The 22194-nt window shown below is 37.6% G+C and overlaps 10 non-coding genes across 10 annotated transcripts; all 10 read right to left on the minus strand.

The window, feature by feature from the left end:
- Positions 1-854: 854 nt before the first annotated feature.
- TRNAS-GCU (transfer RNA serine (anticodon GCU)) lies at positions 855-936 on the minus strand. The gene has a single exon. It is a non-coding gene; the product is annotated as a tRNA-Ser (tRNA).
- A 2084-nt stretch (positions 937-3020) lies between these two features.
- On the minus strand, positions 3021-3102 carry TRNAS-GCU (transfer RNA serine (anticodon GCU)). The gene has a single exon. It is a non-coding gene; the product is annotated as a tRNA-Ser (tRNA).
- A 1579-nt stretch (positions 3103-4681) lies between these two features.
- On the minus strand, positions 4682-4763 carry TRNAS-GCU (transfer RNA serine (anticodon GCU)). The gene has a single exon. It is a non-coding gene; the product is annotated as a tRNA-Ser (tRNA).
- A 2084-nt stretch (positions 4764-6847) lies between these two features.
- TRNAS-GCU (transfer RNA serine (anticodon GCU)) lies at positions 6848-6929 on the minus strand. Its single transcript has one exon. It is a non-coding gene; the product is annotated as a tRNA-Ser (tRNA).
- Positions 6930-9013: 2084 nt separating this feature from the next.
- Positions 9014-9095, minus strand: TRNAS-GCU (transfer RNA serine (anticodon GCU)). The gene has a single exon. It is a non-coding gene; the product is annotated as a tRNA-Ser (tRNA).
- A 2084-nt stretch (positions 9096-11179) lies between these two features.
- TRNAS-GCU (transfer RNA serine (anticodon GCU)) lies at positions 11180-11261 on the minus strand. Its single transcript has one exon. It is a non-coding gene; the product is annotated as a tRNA-Ser (tRNA).
- Positions 11262-13347: 2086 nt separating this feature from the next.
- Positions 13348-13429, minus strand: TRNAS-GCU (transfer RNA serine (anticodon GCU)). The gene has a single exon. It is a non-coding gene; the product is annotated as a tRNA-Ser (tRNA).
- A 2084-nt stretch (positions 13430-15513) lies between these two features.
- On the minus strand, positions 15514-15595 carry TRNAS-GCU (transfer RNA serine (anticodon GCU)). Its single transcript has one exon. It is a non-coding gene; the product is annotated as a tRNA-Ser (tRNA).
- A 4201-nt stretch (positions 15596-19796) lies between these two features.
- Positions 19797-19878, minus strand: TRNAS-GCU (transfer RNA serine (anticodon GCU)). The gene has a single exon. It is a non-coding gene; the product is annotated as a tRNA-Ser (tRNA).
- Positions 19879-21962: 2084 nt separating this feature from the next.
- On the minus strand, positions 21963-22044 carry TRNAS-GCU (transfer RNA serine (anticodon GCU)). The gene has a single exon. It is a non-coding gene; the product is annotated as a tRNA-Ser (tRNA).
- Positions 22045-22194: the final 150 nt, after the last annotated feature.

The raw sequence follows: 22194 nt of genomic DNA on the forward strand, positions 1-22194 counted from the left end.
ATATTCAGTCTCTCCCAACTGAAGTCCCAAAATGTCTGGATTCTTCCTTATGCTTATAGCTAAGGGTTCAAAAGCCAATGCAAATATCAGTGGTTAATGGGGGCATCACCAGCAAGTACCATTTGATAAGAGAAAAGGTTCAGAGAGGAACCCACAGCATTGACTCTTGCAGTAGGGTAGTCGTACAGAGCAGATACAGCCCCCAAAAATCCTTCATAAAGACCATAAGCCCTTAGAGGTTATATTTCCCATTTAGTCTATCGAAGGCTTTCTCTGCCTCCATGAAAAGGAGAACTTAGGGAATTTGTTTAGAACGTGCATAATATATAAGATTGAAATTTCTCTTGGTGGTGTCTGTTACTTGTCTCTTAGAGACAAAACCCACCAGGTCAGGTTGGATCATGGAAGGAAGAACCTCCCCCAATGTGTTTGCCATAATTTTTGTCTTTCATTTTCCATCCGTATTAAGTAAGGATGTAGGTCTGTAATTTGAACAAAGAATGTGATCCCTCTTTAGGGAGAGTGACAATGATTGCCTACGGCATTTCTGAAGTGAGTTTTAAAAGAGACTTACAGTTATGAAACAATGACAGAAGATGCGAGGTTAAGATATCAGCAAATGTCTTATAATATTTATTTTAAAAAGCCTTCTGGGCCGCTTGACATTAATTTAAGGTAGAGGAACTGTATGCCCACTGACACCATTAATATTTCAACAGGGCAGTCCCGTTATGATCCTTCCATCTCTAATACTAGAAGTTCAGGGGTTGGATTAAATTAAAATAAATGGAGTCACTGGCAGATATGGCAAGCGTTAAAAACGTGATTAATTATCAGAAATTAAACAAAGCATACGACGAAGATGGGATTCGAACCCATGCGTGCAGAGCACAATGGATTAGCAGTCCATCGCCTTAACCACTCGGCCACCTCGTCTTCTATGCTCTGCACATTAAATCGTCTCAAATCAAGCCGATTTCAAAATGTACTAAAGTCCCTATTATTTATTTTTGAACTGTTTATTTAGAGCATTTTCAACAGAAGTATAGGAGAGAATGAAACTTGTTAGATGTTCCTTAAGGTTAACCTCTCTCGATGTTTGTAAAAGCACAGCCAAAGGTGGAGGTTCCTTCTGCATTAAGTAATTCGCAATTGTGCATCGACATGCTGATAATACGTGTGAAGACAGTATATCGATCTGTTTGGATATGATTCATCGTTCCAACTTTCCCACAACCTCTCCAGCATCTATTGGAGGACTCTCGAAATATTATGTCAACTCTATCTGGCCCTAGATACCAAAACAAAGAGAACTTTATATCCATTTGTCTTTACATTTGTGCAGATTGAACTTTTAGATGTATCACTAGATATAACTTCTCACTTCTATAGTGATGAATTCATGCCCAGTTCTCTTTCCCAGTGTAGCATGTATGAAAGATTAGTACTTGGGTACACACCCTGTAAAATATTATATAGAAGAGAAATACAGTCTCTAATAAAGATAGAATTCAGACACAGTTACAGTTTGTCAAAGCAGGAAAAACTCAGAGTGGTACATTGTCAACTTCCACCCAACATTAGGGATCAGGGTTGGCATGCCAGTCAATGAGAGCTGAGAATTGTGTGGTCAGATAGAAGTTAAACTTTGGGAGGACCAAGCCACCCCTGACCGCTGTTCTCTACAAATTGGTCATAGATGTTCTTGTTTTCTTCCCCATCCATTTGAATGTATTTATTGTTGACTATAAAGTATTCAATTCCCTCTGAGAGATAGACATATGGAGGGCCTGGAAAACATATAACAAACAACCTGGCAATTCTACCCAACCATGAAATCTATAATTTTTCACGAGTACAAATCTGTTAGAAGTGTCTTAAATAAAGGGGGTCATTTTCCATGTATAAATCAGCTGGGTCCTTTGTAATATAAATACCCAAGTATTTGATGAAAGATATTTCCAGCGGTAAGAAAAAGAGTTCTTGAGAGCTGCTTCCATAGCTTGATGCATACCTACAGTATAGCAAGAGCCTTTGGTTTAGTGAAATTCATTTTGAAATCTGATATTGTACTAAAGGTATGTAATGTTTTTTTGGAAATTTGTTAGGGAAAATTGCGGATTAGTTAACATCAAAAGAATTTCATCTGCAAAATAAACTCAACTTATATTCAGTCTCTCCCAACTGAAGTCCCAAAATGTCTGGATTGTTCCTTATGCTTATAGCTAAGGGTTCAAAAGCCAATGCAAATATCAGTGGTTAATGGGGGCATCACCAGCAAGTACCATTTGATAAGAGAAAAGGTTCAGAGAGGAACCCACAGCATTGACTCTTGCAGTAGGGTAGTCGTACAGAGCAGATACAGCCCCCAAAAATCCTTCATAAAGACCATAAGCCCTTAGAGGTTATATTTCCCATTTAGTCTATCGAAGGCTTTCTCTGCCTCCATGAAAAGGAGAACTTAGGGAATTTGTTTAGAACGTGCATAATATATAAGATTGAAATTTCTCTTGGTGGTGTCTGTTACTTGTCTCTTAGAGACAAAACCCACCAGGTCAGGTTGGATCATGGAAGGAAGAACCTCCCCCAATGTGTTTGCCATAATTTTTGTCTTTCATTTTCCATCAGTATTAAGTAAGGTTGTAGGTCTGTAATTTGAACAAAGAATGTGATCCCTCTTTAGGGAGAGTGACAATGATTGCCTACGGCATTTCTGAAGTGAGTTTTAAAAGAGACATACAGTTATGAAACAATGACAGAAGATGCGAGGTTAAGATATCAGCAAATGTCTTATAATATTTATTTTAAAAAGCCTTCTGGGCCGCTTGACATTAATTTAAGGTAGAGGAACTGTATGCCCACTGACACCATTAATATTTCAACAGGGCAGTCCCGTTATGATCCTTCCATCTCTAATACTAGAAATTCAGGGGTTGGATTAAATTAAAATAAATGGAGTCACTAGCAGATATGGCAAGCGTTAAAAACATGATTAATTATCAGAAATTAAACAAAGCATACGATGAGGATGGGATTCGAACCCATGCGTGCAGAGCACAATGGATTAGCAGTCCATCGCCTTAACCACTCGGCCACCTCATCTCCTATGCTTTGCACATTAAATCGTCTCAGACCAAGCCGATTTCAAAATGTACTAAAGTCCCTATTATTTATTTTAGAATTGTTTATTTAGAGCATTTTCAACAGAAGTATAGGAGAGAATGAAACTTGTTAGATGTTCCTTAAGGTTAACCTCTCTCGATGTTTGTAAAAGCACAGCCAAAGGTGGAGGTTCCTTCTGCATTAAGTAATTCGCAATTGTGCATCGACATGCTGATAATACGTGTGAAGACAGTATATCGATCTGTTTGGATATGATTCATCGTTCCAACTTTCCCACAACCTCTCCAGCATCTATTGGAGGACTCCAGAAATATTATGTCAACTCTATCTGGCCCTAGATACCAAAAAAAAAAGAGAACTTTATATCCATTTGTCTTTACATTTGTGCAGATTGAACTTTTAGATGTATCACTAGATATAACTTCTCACTTCTATAGTGATAAATTCATGCCCAGTTCTCTTTCCCAGTGTAGCATGTATGAAAGATTAGTACTTGGGTACACATCCTGTAAAATATTATATAGAAGAGAAATACAGTCTCTAATAAAGATAGAATTCAGACACAGTTACAGTTTGTCAAAGCAGGAAAAACTCAGAGTGGTACATTGTCAACTTCCACCCAACATTAGGGATCAGGGTTGGCATGCCAGTCAATGAGAGCTGAGAATTGTGTGGTCAGATAGAAGTTAAAGTTTGGGAGGACCAAGCCACCCCTGACCGTTGTTCTCTACAAATTGGTCATAGATGTTCTTGTTTTCTTCCCCATCCATTTGAATGTATTTATTGTTGACTATAAAGTATTCAATTCCCTCTGAGAGATAGACATAGGGAGGGCCTGGAAAACATATAACAAACAACCTGGCAATTCTACCCAGCCATGAAATCTACAATTTTTCACGAGTACAAATCTGTTAGAAGTGTCTTAAATAAAGGGGGTAATTTTCCATGTATAAATCAGCTTGGTCCTTTGTAATATAAATACCCAAGTATTTGATGAAAGATATTTCCAGCGGTAAGAAAAAGAGTTCTTGAGAGCTGCTTCCATAGCTTGATGCATACCTCCAGTATAGCAAGAGCCTTTAGTTTAGTGAAATTCATTTTGAAATCTGATATTGTACTAAAGGTATGTAATGTTTTTTTGGAAACTTGTTAGGGAAAATTGCAGATTAGTTAACATCAAAAGAATATCATCTGCAAAATAAACTCAATTTATATTCAGTCTCTCCCAACTGAAGTCCCAAAATGTCTGGATTCTTCCTTATGCTTATAGCTAAGGGTTCAAAAGCCAATGCAAATATCAGTGGTTAATGGGTGGGTTAATCAGTGGGTTAAGTGGTTTATTTAAAAAAGCCTTCTGGGCCGCTTGACATTAATTTAAGGTAGAGGAACTGTATGCCCACTGACACCATTAATATTTCAACAGGGCAGTCCCGTTATGATCCTTCCATCTCTAATACTAGAAGTTCAGGGGTTGGATTAAATTAAAATAAATGGAGTCACTGGCAGATATGGCAAGCGTTAAAAACGTGATTAATTACCAGAAATTAAACAAAGCATACGACGAGGATGGGATTCGAACCCATGCGTGCAGAGCACAATGGATTAGCAGTCCATCGCCTTAACCACTCGGCCACCTCGTCTTCTATGCTCTGCACATTAAATCGTCTCAAACCAAGCCGATTTCAAAATGTAATAAAGTCCCTATTATTTATTTTTGAACTGTTTATTTAGAGCATTTTCAACAGAAGTATAGGAGAGAATGAAACTTGTTAGATGTTCCTTAAGGTTAACCTCTCTCGATGTTTGTAAAAGCACAGCCAAAGGTGGAGGTTCCTTCTGCATTAAGTAATTCGCAATTGTGCATCGACATGCTGATAATACGTGTGAAGACAGTATATCGATCTGTTTGGATATGATTCATCGTTCCAACTTTCCCACAACCTCTCCAGCATCTATTGGAGGACTCCCGAAATATTATGCCAACTCTATCTGGCCCTAGATACCAAAACAAAGAGAACTTTATATCCATTTGTCTTTACATTTGTGCAGATTGAACTTTTAGATGTATCACTAGATATAACTTCTCACTTCTATAGTGATAAATTCATGCCCAGTTCTCTTTCCCAGTGTAGCATGTATGAAAGATTAGTACTTGGGTACACATCCTGTAAAATATTATATAGAAGAGAAATACAGTCTCTAATAAAGATAGAATTCAGACACAGTTACAGTTTGTCAAAGCAGGAAAAACTCAGAGTGGTACATTGTCAACTTCCACCCAACATTAGGGATCAGGGTTGGCATGCCAGTCAATGAGAGCTGAGAATTGTGTGGTCAGATAGAAGTTAAAGTTTGGGAGGACCAAGCCACCCCTCACCGTTGTTCTCTACAAATTGGTCATAGATGTTCTTGTTTTCTTCCCCATCCATTTGAATGTATTTATTGTTGACTATAAAGTATTCAATTCCCTCTGAGAGATAGACATAGGGAGGGCCTGGAAAACATATAACAAACAACCTGGCAATTCTACCCAGCCATGAAATCTACAATTTTTCACGAGTACAAATCTGTTAGAAGTGTCTTAAATAAAGGGGGTCATTTTCCATGTATAAATAAGCTTGGTCCTTTGTAATATAAATACCCAAGTATTTGATGAAAGATATTTCCAGCGGTAAGAAAAAGAGTTCTTGAGAGCTGCTTCCATAGCTTGATGCATACCTACAGTATAGCAAGAGCCTTTAGTTTAGTGAAATTCATTTTGAAATCTGATATTGTACTAAAGGTATGTAATGTTTTTTTGGAAACTTGTTAGGGAAAATTGCAGATTAGTTAACATCAAAAGAATATCATCTGCAAAATAAACTCAACTTATATTCAGTCTCTCCCAACTGAAGTCCCAAAATGTCTGGATTCTTCCTTATGCTTATAGCTAAGGGTTCAAAAGCCAATGCAAATATCAGTGGTTAATGGGGGCATCACCAGCAAGTACCATTTGATAAGAGAAAAGGTTCAGAGAGGAACCCACAGCATTGACTCTTGCAGTAGGGTAGTCGTACAGAGCAGATACAGCCCCCAAAAATCCTTCATAAAGACCATAAGCCCTTAGAGGTTATATTTCCCATTTAGTCTATCGAAGGCTTTCTCTGCCTCCATGAAAAGGAGAACTTAGGGAATTTGTTTAGAACGTGCATAATATATAAGATTGAAATTTCTCTTGGTGGTGTCTGTTACTTGTCTCTTAGAGACAAAACCCACCAGGTCAGGTTGGATCATGGAAGGAAGAACCTCCCCCAATGTGTTTGCCATAATTTTTGTCTTTCATTTTCCATCAGTATTAAGTAAGGATGTAGGTCTGTAATTTGAACAAAGAATGTGATCCCTCTTTAGGGAGAGTGACAATGATTGCCTACGGCATTTCTGAAGTGAGTTTTAAAAGAGACATACAGTTATGAAACAATGACAGAAGATGCGAGGTTAAGATATCAGCAAATGTCTTATAATATTTATTTAAAAAAGCCTTCTGGGCCGCTTGACATTAATTTAAGGTAGAGGAACTGTATGCCCACTGACACCATTAATATTTCAACAGGGCAGTCCCGTTATGATCCTTCCATCTCTAATACTAGAAGTTCAGGGGTTGGATTAAATTAAAATAAATGGAGTCACTGGCAGATATGGCAAGCGTTAAAAACGTGATTAATTATCAGAAATTAAACAAAGCATACGACGAGGATGGGATTCGAACCCATGCGTGCAGAGCACAATGGATTAGCAGTCCATCGCCTTAACCACTCGGCCACCTCATCTTCTATGCTCTGCACATTAAATCGTCTCAAACCAAGCCGATTTCAAAATGTAATAAAGTCCCTATTATTTATTTTTGAACTGTTTATTTAGAGCATTTTCAACAGAAGTATAGGAGAGAATGAAACTTGTTAGATGTTCCTTAAGGTTAACCTCTCTCGATGTTTGTAAAAGCACAGCCAAAGGTGGAGGTTCCTTCTGCATTAAGTAATTCGCAATTGTGCATCGACATGCTGATAATACGTGTGAAGACAGTATATCGATCTGTTTGGATATGATTCATCGTTCCAACTTTCCCACAACCTCTCCAGCATCTATTGGAGGACTCCCGAAATATTATGCCAACTCTATCTGGCCCTAGATACCAAAACAAAGAGAACTTTATATCCATTTGTCTTTACATTTGTGCAGATTGAACTTTTAGATGTATCACTAGATATAACTTCTCACTTCTATAGTGATAAATTCATGCCCAGTTCTCTTTCCCAGTGTAGCATGTATGAAAGATTAGTACTTGGGTACACATCCTGTAAAATATTATATAGAAGAGAAATACAGTCTCTAATAAAGATAGAATTCAGACACAGTTACAGTTTGTCAAAGCAGGAAAAACTCAGAGTGGTACATTGTCAACTTCCACCCAACATTAGGGATCAGGGTTGGCATGCCAGTCAATGAGAGCTGAGAATTGTGTGGTCAGATAGAAGTTAAAGTTTGGGAGGACCAAGCCACCCCTCACCGTTGTTCTCTACAAATTGGTCATAGATGTTCTTGTTTTCTTCCCCATCCATTTGAATGTATTTATTGTTGACTATAAAGTATTCAATTCCCTCTGAGAGATAGACATAGGGAGGGCCTGGAAAACATATAACAAACAACCTGGCAATTCTACCCAGCCATGAAATCTACAATTTTTCACGAGTACAAATCTGTTAGAAGTGTCTTAAATAAAGGGGGTCATTTTCCATGTATAAATAAGCTTGGTCCTTTGTAATATAAATACCCAAGTATTTGATGAAAGATATTTCCAGCGGTAAGAAAAAGAGTTCTTGAGAGCTGCTTCCATAGCTTGATGCATACCTACAGTATAGCAAGAGCCTTTAGTTTAGTGAAATTCATTTTGAAATCTGATATTGTACTAAAGGTATGTAATGTTTTTTTGGAAACTTGTTAGGGAAAATTGCAGATTAGTTAACATCAAAAGAATATCATCTGCAAAATAAACTCAACTTATATTCAGTCTCTCCCAACTGAAGTCCCAAAATGTCTGGATTCTTCCTTATGCTTATAGCTAAGGGTTCAAAAGCCAATGCAAATATCAGTGGTTAATGGGGGCATCACCAGCAAGTACCATTTGATAAGAGAAAAGGTTCAGAGAGGAACCCACAGCATTGACTCTTGCAGTAGGGTAGTCGTACAGAGCAGATACAGCCCCCAAAAATCCTTCATAAAGACCATAAGCCCTTAGAGGTTATATTTCCCATTTAGTCTATCGAAGGCTTTCTCTGCCTCCATGAAAAGGAGAACTTAGGGAATTTGTTTAGAACGTGCATAATATATAAGATTGAAATTTCTCTTGGTGGTGTCTGTTACTTGTCTCTTAGAGACAAAACCCACCAGGTCAGGTTGGATCATGGAAGGAAGAACCTCCCCCAATGTGTTTGCCATAATTTTTGTCTTTCATTTTCCATCAGTATTAAGTAAGGATGTAGGTCTGTAATTTGAACAAAGAATGTGATCCCTCTTTAGGGAGAGTGACAATGATTGCCTACGGCATTTCTGAAGTGAGTTTTAAAAGAGACATACAGTTATGAAACAATGACAGAAGATGCGAGGTTAAGATATCAGCAAATGTCTTATAATATTTATTTAAAAAAGCCTTCTGGGCCGCTTGACATTAATTTAAGGTAGAGGAACTGTATGCCCACTGACACCATTAATATTTCAACAGGGCAGTCCCGTTATGATCCTTCCATCTCTAATACTAGAAGTTCAGGGGTTGGATTAAATTAAAATAAATGGAGTCACTGGCAGATATGGCAAGCGTTAAAAACGTGATTAATTATCAGAAATTAAACAAAGCATACGACGAAGATGGGATTCGAACCCATGCGTGCAGAGCACAATGGATTAGCAGTCCATCGCCTTAACCACTCGGCCACCTCGTCTTCTATGCTCTGCACATTAAATCGTCTCAAATCAAGCCGATTTCAAAATGTACTAAAGTCCCTATTATTTATTTTTGAACTGTTTATTTAGAGCATTTTCAACAGAAGTATAGGAGAGAATGAAACTTGTTAGATGTTCCTTAAGGTTAACCTCTCTCGATGTTTGTAAAAGCACAGCCAAAGGTGGAGGTTCCTTCTGCATTAAGTAATTCGCAATTGTGCATCGACATGCTGATAATACGTGTGAAGACAGTATATCGATCTGTTTGGATATGATTCATCGTTCCAACTTTCCCACAACCTCTCCAGCATCTATTGGAGGACTCTCGAAATATTATGTCAACTCTATCTGGCCCTAGATACCAAAACAAAGAGAACTTTATATCCATTTGTCTTTACATTTGTGCAGATTGAACTTTTAGATGTATCACTAGATATAACTTCTCACTTCTATAGTGATGAATTCATGCCCAGTTCTCTTTCCCAGTGTAGCATGTATGAAAGATTAGTACTTGGGTACACACCCTGTAAAATATTATATAGAAGAGAAATACAGTCTCTAATAAAGATAGAATTCAGACACAGTTACAGTTTGTCAAAGCAGGAAAAACTCAGAGTGGTACATTGTCAACTTCCACCCAACATTAGGGATCAGGGTTGGCATGCCAGTCAATGAGAGCTGAGAATTGTGTGGTCAGATAGAAGTTAAACTTTGGGAGGACCAAGCCACCCCTGACCGCTGTTCTCTACAAATTGGTCATAGATGTTCTTGTTTTCTTCCCCATCCATTTGAATGTATTTATTGTTGACTATAAAGTATTCAATTCCCTCTGAGAGATAGACATATGGAGGGCCTGGAAAACATATAACAAACAACCTGGCAATTCTACCCAACCATGAAATCTATAATTTTTCACGAGTACAAATCTGTTAGAAGTGTCTTAAATAAAGGGGGTCATTTTCCATGTATAAATCAGCTGGGTCCTTTGTAATATAAATACCCAAGTATTTGATGAAAGATATTTCCAGCGGTAAGAAAAAGAGTTCTTGAGAGCTGCTTCCATAGCTTGATGCATACCTACAGTATAGCAAGAGCCTTTGGTTTAGTGAAATTCATTTTGAAATCTGATATTGTACTAAAGGTATGTAATGTTTTTTTGGAAATTTGTTAGGGAAAATTGCGGATTAGTTAACATCAAAAGAATTTCATCTGCAAAATAAACTCAACTTATATTCAGTCTCTCCCAACTGAAGTCCCAAAATGTCTGGATTGTTCCTTATGCTTATAGCTAAGGGTTCAAAAGCCAATGCAAATATCAGTGGTTAATGGGGGCATCACCAGCAAGTACCATTTGATAAGAGAAAAGGTTCAGAGAGGAACCCACAGCATTGACTCTTGCAGTAGGGTAGTCGTACAGAGCAGATACAGCCCCCAAAAATCCTTCATAAAGACCATAAGCCCTTAGAGGTTATATTTCCCATTTAGTCTATCGAAGGCTTTCTCTGCCTCCATGAAAAGGAGAACTTAGGGAATTTGTTTAGAACGTGCATAATATATAAGATTGAAATTTCTCTTGGTGGTGTCTGTTACTTGTCTCTTAGAGACAAAACCCACCAGGTCAGGTTGGATCATGGAAGGAAGAACCTCCCCCAATGTGTTTGCCATAATTTTTGTCTTTCATTTTCCATCAGTATTAAGTAAGGTTGTAGGTCTGTAATTTGAACAAAGAATGTGATCCCTCTTTAGGGAGAGTGACAATGATTGCCTACGGCATTTCTGAAGTGAGTTTTAAAAGAGACATACAGTTATGAAACAATGACAGAAGATGCGAGGTTAAGATATCAGCAAATGTCTTATAATATTTATTTTAAAAAGCCTTCTGGGCCGCTTGACATTAATTTAAGGTAGAGGAACTGTATGCCCACTGACACCATTAATATTTCAACAGGGCAGTCCCGTTATGATCCTTCCATCTCTAATACTAGAAATTCAGGGGTTGGATTAAATTAAAATAAATGGAGTCACTAGCAGATATGGCAAGCGTTAAAAACATGATTAATTATCAGAAATTAAACAAAGCATACGATGAGGATGGGATTCGAACCCATGCGTGCAGAGCACAATGGATTAGCAGTCCATCGCCTTAACCACTCGGCCACCTCATCTCCTATGCTTTGCACATTAAATCGTCTCAGACCAAGCCGATTTCAAAATGTACTAAAGTCCCTATTATTTATTTTAGAATTGTTTATTTAGAGCATTTTCAACAGAAGTATAGGAGAGAATGAAACTTGTTAGATGTTCCTTAAGGTTAACCTCTCTCGATGTTTGTAAAAGCACAGCCAAAGGTGGAGGTTCCTTCTGCATTAAGTAATTCGCAATTGTGCATCGACATGCTGATAATACGTGTGAAGACAGTATATCGATCTGTTTGGATATGATTCATCGTTCCAACTTTCCCACAACCTCTCCAGCATCTATTGGAGGACTCCAGAAATATTATGTCAACTCTATCTGGCCCTAGATACCAAAAAAAAAAGAGAACTTTATATCCATTTGTCTTTACATTTGTGCAGATTGAACTTTTAGATGTATCACTAGATATAACTTCTCACTTCTATAGTGATAAATTCATGCCCAGTTCTCTTTCCCAGTGTAGCATGTATGAAAGATTAGTACTTGGGTACACATCCTGTAAAATATTATATAGAAGAGAAATACAGTCTCTAATAAAGATAGAATTCAGACACAGTTACAGTTTGTCAAAGCAGGAAAAACTCAGAGTGGTACATTGTCAACTTCCACCCAACATTAGGGATCAGGGTTGGCATGCCAGTCAATGAGAGCTGAGAATTGTGTGGTCAGATAGAAGTTAAAGTTTGGGAGGACCAAGCCACCCCTGACCGTTGTTCTCTACAAATTGGTCATAGATGTTCTTGTTTTCTTCCCCATCCATTTGAATGTATTTATTGTTGACTATAAAGTATTCAATTCCCTCTGAGAGATAGACATAGGGAGGGCCTGGAAAACATATAACAAACAACCTGGCAATTCTACCCAGCCATGAAATCTACAATTTTTCACGAGTACAAATCTGTTAGAAGTGTCTTAAATAAAGGGGGTAATTTTCCATGTATAAATCAGCTTGGTCCTTTGTAATATAAATACCCAAGTATTTGATGAAAGATATTTCCAGCGGTAAGAAAAAGAGTTCTTGAGAGCTGCTTCCATAGCTTGATGCATACCTCCAGTATAGCAAGAGCCTTTAGTTTAGTGAAATTCATTTTGAAATCTGATATTGTACTAAAGGTATGTAATGTTTTTTTGGAAACTTGTTAGGGAAAATTGCAGATTAGTTAACATCAAAAGAATATCATCTGCAAAATAAACTCAATTTATATTCAGTCTCTCCCAACTGAAGTCCCAAAATGTCTGGATTCTTCCTTATGCTTATAGCTAAGGGTTCAAAAGCCAATGCAAATATCAGTGGTTAATGGGGGCATCACCAGCAAGTACCATTTGATAAGAGAAAAGGTTCAGAGAGGAACCCACAGCATTGACTCTTGCAGTAGGGTAGTCGTACAGAGCAGATACAGCCCCCAAAAATCCTTCATAAAGACCATAAGCCCTTAGAGGTTATATTTCCCATTTAGTCTATCGAAGGCTTTCTCTGCCTCCATGAAAAGGAGAACTTAGGGAATTTGTTTAGAACGTGCATAATATATAAGATTGAAATTTCTCTTGGTGGTGTCTGTTACTTGTCTCTTAGAGACAAAACCCACCAGGTCAGGTTGGATCATGGAAGGAAGAACCTCCCCCAATGTGTTTGCCATAATTTTTGTCTTTCATTTTCCATCCGTATTAAGTAAGGATGTAGGTCTGTAATTTGAACAAAGAATGTGATCCCTCTTTAGGGAGAGTGACAATGATTGCCTACGGCATTTCTGAAGTGAGTTTTAAAAGAGACTTACAGTTATGAAACAATGACAGAAGATGCGAGGTTAAGATATCAGCAAATGTCTTATAATATTTATTTTAAAAAGCCTTCTGGGCCGCTTGACATTAATTTAAGGTAGAGGAACTGTATGCCCACTGACACCATTAATATTTCAACAGGGCAGTCCCGTTATGATCCTTCCATCTCTAATACTAGAAGTTCAGGGGTTGGATTAAATTAAAATAAATGGAGTCACTGGCAGATATGGCAAGCGTTAAAAACGTGATTAATTATCAGAAATTAAACAAAGCATACGACGAAGATGGGATTCGAACCCATGCGTGCAGAGCACAATGGATTAGCAGTCCATCGCCTTAACCACTCGGCCACCTCGTCTTCTATGCTCTGCACATTAAATCGTCTCAAATCAAGCCGATTTCAAAATGTACTAAAGTCCCTATTATTTATTTTTGAACTGTTTATTTAGAGCATTTTCAACAGAAGTATAGGAGAGAATGAAACTTGTTAGATGTTCCTTAAGGTTAACCTCTCTCGATGTTTGTAAAAGCACAGCCAAAGGTGGAGGTTCCTTCTGCATTAAGTAATTCGCAATTGTGCATCGACATGCTGATAATACGTGTGAAGACAGTATATCGATCTGTTTGGATATGATTCATCGTTCCAACTTTCCCACAACCTCTCCAGCATCTATTGGAGGACTCTCGAAATATTATGTCAACTCTATCTGGCCCTAGATACCAAAACAAAGAGAACTTTATATCCATTTGTCTTTACATTTGTGCAGATTGAACTTTTAGATGTATCACTAGATATAACTTCTCACTTCTATAGTGATGAATTCATGCCCAGTTCTCTTTCCCAGTGTAGCATGTATGAAAGATTAGTACTTGGGTACACACCCTGTAAAATATTATATAGAAGAGAAATACAGTCTCTAATAAAGATAGAATTCAGACACAGTTACAGTTTGTCAAAGCAGGAAAAACTCAGAGTGGTACATTGTCAACTTCCACCCAACATTAGGGATCAGGGTTGGCATGCCAGTCAATGAGAGCTGAGAATTGTGTGGTCAGATAGAAGTTAAACTTTGGGAGGACCAAGCCACCCCTGACCGCTGTTCTCTACAAATTGGTCATAGATGTTCTTGTTTTCTTCCCCATCCATTTGAATGTATTTATTGTTGACTATAAAGTATTCAATTCCCTCTGAGAGATAGACATATGGAGGGCCTGGAAAACATATAACAAACAACCTGGCAATTCTACCCAACCATGAAATCTATAATTTTTCACGAGTACAAATCTGTTAGAAGTGTCTTAAATAAAGGGGGTCATTTTCCATGTATAAATCAGCTGGGTCCTTTGTAATATAAATACCCAAGTATTTGATGAAAGATATTTCCAGCGGTAAGAAAAAGAGTTCTTGAGAGCTGCTTCCATAGCTTGATGCATACCTACAGTATAGCAAGAGCCTTTGGTTTAGTGAAATTCATTTTGAAATCTGATATTGTACTAAAGGTATGTAATGTTTTTTTGGAAATTTGTTAGGGAAAATTGCGGATTAGTTAACATCAAAAGAATTTCATCTGCAAAATAAACTCAACTTATATTCAGTCTCTCCCAACTGAAGTCCCAAAATGTCTGGATTGTTCCTTATGCTTATAGCTAAGGGTTCAAAAGCCAATGCAAATATCAGTGGTTAATGGGGGCATCACCAGCAAGTACCATTTGATAAGAGAAAAGGTTCAGAGAGGAACCCACAGCATTGACTCTTGCAGTAGGGTAGTCGTACAGAGCAGATACAGCCCCCAAAAATCCTTCATAAAGACCATAAGCCCTTAGAGGTTATATTTCCCATTTAGTCTATCGAAGGCTTTCTCTGCCTCCATGAAAAGGAGAACTTAGGGAATTTGTTTAGAACGTGCATAATATATAAGATTGAAATTTCTCTTGGTGGTGTCTGTTACTTGTCTCTTAGAGACAAAACCCACCAGGTCAGGTTGGATCATGGAAGGAAGAACCTCCCCCAATGTGTTTGCCATAATTTTTGTCTTTCATTTTCCATCAGTATTAAGTAAGGTTGTAGGTCTGTAATTTGAACAAAGAATGTGATCCCTCTTTAGGGAGAGTGACAATGATTGCCTACGGCATTTCTGAAGTGAGTTTTAAAAGAGACATACAGTTATGAAACAATGACAGAAGATGCGAGGTTAAGATATCAGCAAATGTCTTATAATATTTATTTTAAAAAGCCTTCTGGGCCGCTTGACATTAATTTAAGGTAGAGGAACTGTATGCCCACTGACACCATTAATATTTCAACAGGGCAGTCCCGTTATGATCCTTCCATCTCTAATACTAGAAATTCAGGGGTTGGATTAAATTAAAATAAATGGAGTCACTAGCAGATATGGCAAGCGTTAAAAACATGATTAATTATCAGAAATTAAACAAAGCATACGATGAGGATGGGATTCGAACCCATGCGTGCAGAGCACAATGGATTAGCAGTCCATCGCCTTAACCACTCGGCCACCTCATCTCCTATGCTTTGCACATTAAATCGTCTCAGACCAAGCCGATTTCAAAATGTACTAAAGTCCCTATTATTTATTTTAGAATTGTTTATTTAGAGCATTTTCAACAGAAGTATAGGAGAGAATGAAACTTGTTAGATGTTCCTTAAGGTTAACCTCTCTCGATGTTTGTAAAAGCACAGCCAAAGGTGGAGGTTCCTTCTGCATTAAGTAATTCGCAATTGTGCATCGACATGCTGATAATACGTGTGAAGACAGTATATCGATCTGTTTGGATATGATTCATCGTTCCAACTTTCCCACAACCTCTCCAGCATCTATTGGAGGACTCCAGAAATATTATGTCAACTCTATCTGGCCCTAGATACCAAAAAAAAAAGAGAACTTTATATCCATTTGTCTTTACATTTGTGCAGATTGAACTTTTAGATGTATCACTAGATATAACTTCTCACTTCTATAGTGATAAATTCATGCCCAGTTCTCTTTCCCAGTGTAGCATGTATGAAAGATTAGTACTTGGGTACACATCCTGTAAAATATTATATAGAAGAGAAATACAGTCTCTAATAAAGATAGAATTCAGACACAGTTACAGTTTGTCAAAGCAGGAAAAACTCAGAGTGGTACATTGTCAACTTCCACCCAACATTAGGGATCAGGGTTGGCATGCCAGTCAATGAGAGCTGAGAATTGTGTGGTCAGATAGAAGTTAAAGTTTGGGAGGACCAAGCCACCCCTGACCGTTGTTCTCTACAAATTGGTCATAGATGTTCTTGTTTTCTTCCCCATCCATTTGAATGTATTTATTGTTGACTATAAAGTATTCAATTCCCTCTGAGAGATAGACATAGGGAGGGCCTGGAAAACATATAACAAACAACCTGGCAATTCTACCCAGCCATGAAATCTACAATTTTTCACGAGTACAAATCTGTTAGAAGTGTCTTAAATAAAGGGGGTAATTTTCCATGTATAAATCAGCTTGGTCCTTTGTAATATAAATACCCAAGTATTTGATGAAAGATATTTCCAGCGGTAAGAAAAAGAGTTCTTGAGAGCTGCTTCCATAGCTTGATGCATACCTCCAGTATAGCAAGAGCCTTTAGTTTAGTGAAATTCATTTTGAAATCTGATATTGTACTAAAGGTATGTAATGTTTTTTTGGAAACTTGTTAGGGAAAATTGCAGATTAGTTAACATCAAAAGAATATCATCTGCAAAATAAACTCAATTTATATTCAGTCTCTCCCAACTGAAGTCCCAAAATGTCTGGATTCTTCCTTATGCTTATAGCTAAGGGTTCAAAAGCCAATGCAAATATCAGTGGTTAATGGGTGGGTTAATCAGTGGGTTAAGTGGTTTATTTAAAAAAGCCTTCTGGGCCGCTTGACATTAATTTAAGGTAGAGGAACTGTATGCCCACTGACACCATTAATATTTCAACAGGGCAGTCCCGTTATGATCCTTCCATCTCTAATACTAGAAGTTCAGGGGTTGGATTAAATTAAAATAAATGGAGTCACTGGCAGATATGGCAAGCGTTAAAAACGTGATTAATTACCAGAAATTAAACAAAGCATATGACGAGGATGAGATTCGAACCCATGCGTGCAGAGCACAATGGATTAGCAGTCCATCGCCTTAACCACTCTGCCACCTCGTCTTCTATGCTCTGCACATTAAATCGTCTCAAACCAAGCCGATTTCAAAATGTACTAAAGTCCCTATTATTTATTTTTGAACTGTTTATTTAGAGCATTTTCAACAGAAGTGTAGGAGAGAATGAAACTTGTTAGATGTTCCTTAAGGTTAACCTCTCTCGATGTTTGTAAAAGCACAGCCAAAGGTGGAGGTTCCTTCTGCATTAAGTAATTCGCAATTGTGCATCGACATGCTGATAATACGTGTGAAGACAGTATATCGATCTGTTTGGATATGATTCATCGTTCCAACTTTCCCACAACCTCTCCAGCATCTATTGGAGGACTCCCGAAATATTATGTCAACTCTATCTGGCCCTAGATACCAAAACAAAGAGAACTTTATATCCATTTGTTTTTACATTTGTGCAGATTGAACTTTAAGATGTATCACTAGATATAACTTCTCACTTCTATAGTGATAAATTCATGCCCAGTTCTCTTTCCCAGTGTAGCATGTATGAAAGATTAGTACTTGGGTACACACCCTGTAAAATATTATATAGAAGAGAAATACAGTCTCTAATAAAGATAGAATTCAGACACAGTTACAGTTTGTCAAAGCAGGAAAAACTCAGAGTGGTACATTGTCAACTTCCACCCAACATTAGGGATCAGGGTTGGCATGCCAGTCAATGAGAGCTGAGAATTGTGTGGTCAGATAGAAGTTAAACTTTGGGAGGACCAAGCCACCCCTGACCGCTGTTCTCTACAAATTGGTCATAGATGTTCTTGTTTTCTTCCCCATCCATTTGAATGTATTTATTGTTGACTATAAAGTATTCAATTCCCTCTGAGAGATAGACATAGGGAGGGCCTGGAAAACATATAACAAACAACCTGGCAATTCTACCCAGCCATGAAATCTATAATTTTTCACGAGTACAAATCTGTTAGAAGTGTCTTAAATAAAGGGGGTCATTTTCCATGTATAAATCAGCTGGGTCCTTTGTAATATAAATACCCAAGTATTTGATGAAAGATATTTCCAGCGGTAAGAAAAAGAGGTCTTGAGAGCTGCTTCCATAGCTTGATGCATACCTACAGTATAGCAAGAGCCTTTGGTTTAGTGAAATTCATTTTGAAATCTGATATTGTACTAAAGGTATGCAATGTTATTTTGGAAATTTGTTAGGGAAAATTGCGGATTAGTTAACATCAAAAGAATATCATCTGCAAAATAAACTCAACTTATATTCAGTCTCTCCCAACTGAAGTCCCAAAATGTCTGGATTCTTCCTTATGCTTATAACTAAGGGTTCAAAAGCCAATGCAATTATCAGTGGTTAAAGCTGCAGTTCAGTCAATATCCTGCATGTGTGTTTTTTTTTAATAAATCAGTTCTGTAGTAAGAAAAAATACTTTTAGCATTTTCTGTTTTAAAAAAAACAACTTTGAAAGATCAATTTTCTTGTATTCTATTTTAACAAGCATTTGCTAAGGCACTGCCCCTTCATGTCCTGTCACAAGCTCTGGCACACCCCTTTGTCAGCCCTGCCCTCCCTCTAGCACTTGTCAGTGCAGGAATGCTCATGAATATTCATGAGCTTCCAATCCAGTCAAGCAGATTATAAACAAATGCCAGTTTTTAATATGTCACCAAATTTCGACCTATCAATACATGGAAAACGAATTGAGCTGCAGCTATACTGTTCTTTAGGTAATTAGAGATTGCACACATGAAACTATTGAAGTAAAAAAATAAATGTAAAAAAAAAAAAAAAAAAGACTGAACTGCAGCTTTAATGGGGGCATCACCAGCAAGTACCATTTGATAAGAGAAAAGGTTCAGAGAGGAACCCACAGCATTGACTTTTGCAGTAGGGTAGTCGTACAGAGCAGATACAGCCCCCAAAAATCCTTCATTAAGACCATAAGCCCTTAGAGGTTATATTTCCCATTTAGTCTATCTAAGGATTTCTCTGCCTCCATGAAAAGGAGAACTTAGGGAATTTGTTTAGAACGTGCATAATATATAAGATTGAAATTTCTCTTGGTGGTGTCTGTTACTTGTCTCTTAGAGACAAAACCCACCAGGTCAGGTTGGATCATGGAAGGAAGAACCTCCCCCAATGTGTTTGCCATAATTTTTGTCTTTCATTTTCCATCAGTATTAAGTAAGGATGTAGGTCTGTAATTTGAACAAAGAATGTGATCCCTCTTTAGGGAGAGTGACAATGATTGCCTACGGCATTTCTGAAGTGAGTTTTAAAAGAGACATACAGTTATGAAACAATGACAGAAGATGCGAGGTTAAGATATCAGCAAATGTCTTATAATATTTATTTAAAAAAGCCTTCTGGGCCGCTTGACATTAATTTAAGGTAGAGGAACTGTATGCCCACTGACACCATTAATATTTCAACAGGGCAGTCCCGTTATGATCCTTCCATCTCTAATACTAGAAGTTCAGGGGTTGGATTAAATTAAAATAAATGGAGTCACTGGCAGATATGGCAAGCGTTAAAAACGTGATTAATTATCAGAAATTAAACAAAGCATACGACGAGGATGGGATTCGAACCCATGCGTGCAGAGCACAATGGATTAGCAGTCCATCGCCTTAACCACTCGGCCACCTCATCTTCTATGCTCTGCACATTAAATCGTCTCAAACCAAGCCGATTTCAAAATGTAATAAAGTCCCTATTATTTATTTTTGAACTGTTTATTTAGAGCATTTTCAACAGAAGTATAGGAGAGAATGAAACTTGTTAGATGTTCCTTAAGGTTAACCTCTCTCGATGTTTGTAAAAGCACAGCCAAAGGTGGAGGTTCCTTCTGCATTAAGTAATTCGCAATTGTGCATCGACATGCTGATAATACGTGTGAAGACAGTATATCGATCTGTTTGGATATGATTCATCGTTCCAACTTTCCCACAACCTCTCCAGCATCTATTGGAGGACTCCCGAAATATTATGCCAACTCTATCTGGCCCTAGATACCAAAACAAAGAGAACTTTATATCCATTTGTCTTTACATTTGTGCAGATTGAACTTTTAGATGTATCACTAGATATAACTTCTCACTTCTATAGTGATAAATTCATGCCCAGTTCTCTTTCCCAGTGTAGCATGTATGAAAGATTAGTACTTGGGTACACATCCTGTAAAATATTATATAGAAGAGAAATACAGTCTCTAATAAAGATAGAATTCAGACACAGTTACAGTTTGTCAAAGCAGGAAAAACTCAGAGTGGTACATTGTCAACTTCCACCCAACATTAGGGATCAGGGTTGGCATGCCAGTCAATGAGAGCTGAGAATTGTGTGGTCAGATAGAAGTTAAAGTTTGGGAGGACCAAGCCACCCCTCACCGTTGTTCTCTACAAATTGGTCATAGATGTTCTTGTTTTCTTCCCCATCCATTTGAATGTATTTATTGTTGACTATAAAGTATTCAATTCCCTCTGAGAGATAGACATAGGGAGGGCCTGGAAAACATATAACAAACAACCTGGCAATTCTACCCAGCCATGAAATCTACAATTTTTCACGAGTACAAATCTGTTAGAAGTGTCTTAAATAAAGGGGGTCATTTTCCATGTATAAATAAGCTTGGTCCTTTGTAATATAAATACCCAAGTATTTGATGAAAGATATTTCCAGCGGTAAGAAAAAGAGTTCTTGAGAGCTGCTTCCATAGCTTGATGCATACCTACAGTATAGCAAGAGCCTTTAGTTTAGTGAAATTCATTTTGAAATCTGATATTGTACTAAAGGTATGTAATGTTTTTTTGGAAACTTGTTAGGGAAAATTGCAGATTAGTTAACATCAAAAGAATATCATCTGCAAAATAAACTCAACTTATATTCAGTCTCTCCCAACTGAAGTCCCAAAATGTCTGGATTCTTCCTTATGCTTATAGCTAAGGGTTCAAAAGCCAATGCAAATATCAGTGGTTAATGGGGGCATCACCAGCAAGTACCATTTGATAAGAGAAAAGGTTCAGAGAGGAACCCACAGCATTGACTCTTGCAGTAGGGTAGTCGTACAGAGCAGATACAGCCCCCAAAAATCCTTCATAAAGACCATAAGCCCTTAGAGGTTATATTTCCCATTTAGTCTATCGAAGGCTTTCTCTGCCTCCATGAAAAGGAGAACTTAGGGAATTTGTTTAGAACGTGCATAATATATAAGATTGAAATTTCTCTTGGTGGTGTCTGTTACTTGTCTCTTAGAGACAAAACCCACCAGGTCAGGTTGGATCATGGAAGGAAGAACCTCCCCCAATGTGTTTGCCATAATTTTTGTCTTTCATTTTCCATCAGTATTAAGTAAGGATGTAGGTCTGTAATTTGAACAAAGAATGTGATCCCTCTTTAGGGAGAGTGACAATGATTGCCTACGGCATTTCTGAAGTGAGTTTTAAAAGAGACATACAGTTATGAAACAATGACAGAAGATGCGAGGTTAAGATATCAGCAAATGTCTTATAATATTTATTTAAAAAAGCCTTCTGGGCCGCTTGACATTAATTTAAGGTAGAGGAACTGTATGCCCACTGACACCATTAATATTTCAACAGGGCAGTCCCGTTATGATCCTTCCATCTCTAATACTAGAAGTTCAGGGGTTGGATTAAATTAAAATAAATGGAGTCACTGGCAGATATGGCAAGCGTTAAAAACGTGATTAATTATCAGAAATTAAACAAAGCATACGACGAGGATGGGATTCGAACCCATGCGTGCAGAGCACAATGGATTAGCAGTCCATCGCCTTAACCACTCGGCCACCTCATCTTCTATGCTCTGCACATTAAATCGTCTCAAACCAAGCCGATTTCAAAATGTAATAAAGTCCCTATTATTTATTTTTGAACTGTTTATTTAGAGCATTTTCAACAGAAGTATAGGAGAGAATGAAACTTGTTAGATGTTCCTTAAGGTTAA

This window comes from Ascaphus truei, chromosome 4 (genome assembly GCF_040206685.1).
Source record: "Ascaphus truei isolate aAscTru1 chromosome 4, aAscTru1.hap1, whole genome shotgun sequence".
Lineage (NCBI taxonomy): Eukaryota > Metazoa > Chordata > Amphibia > Anura > Ascaphidae > Ascaphus > Ascaphus truei.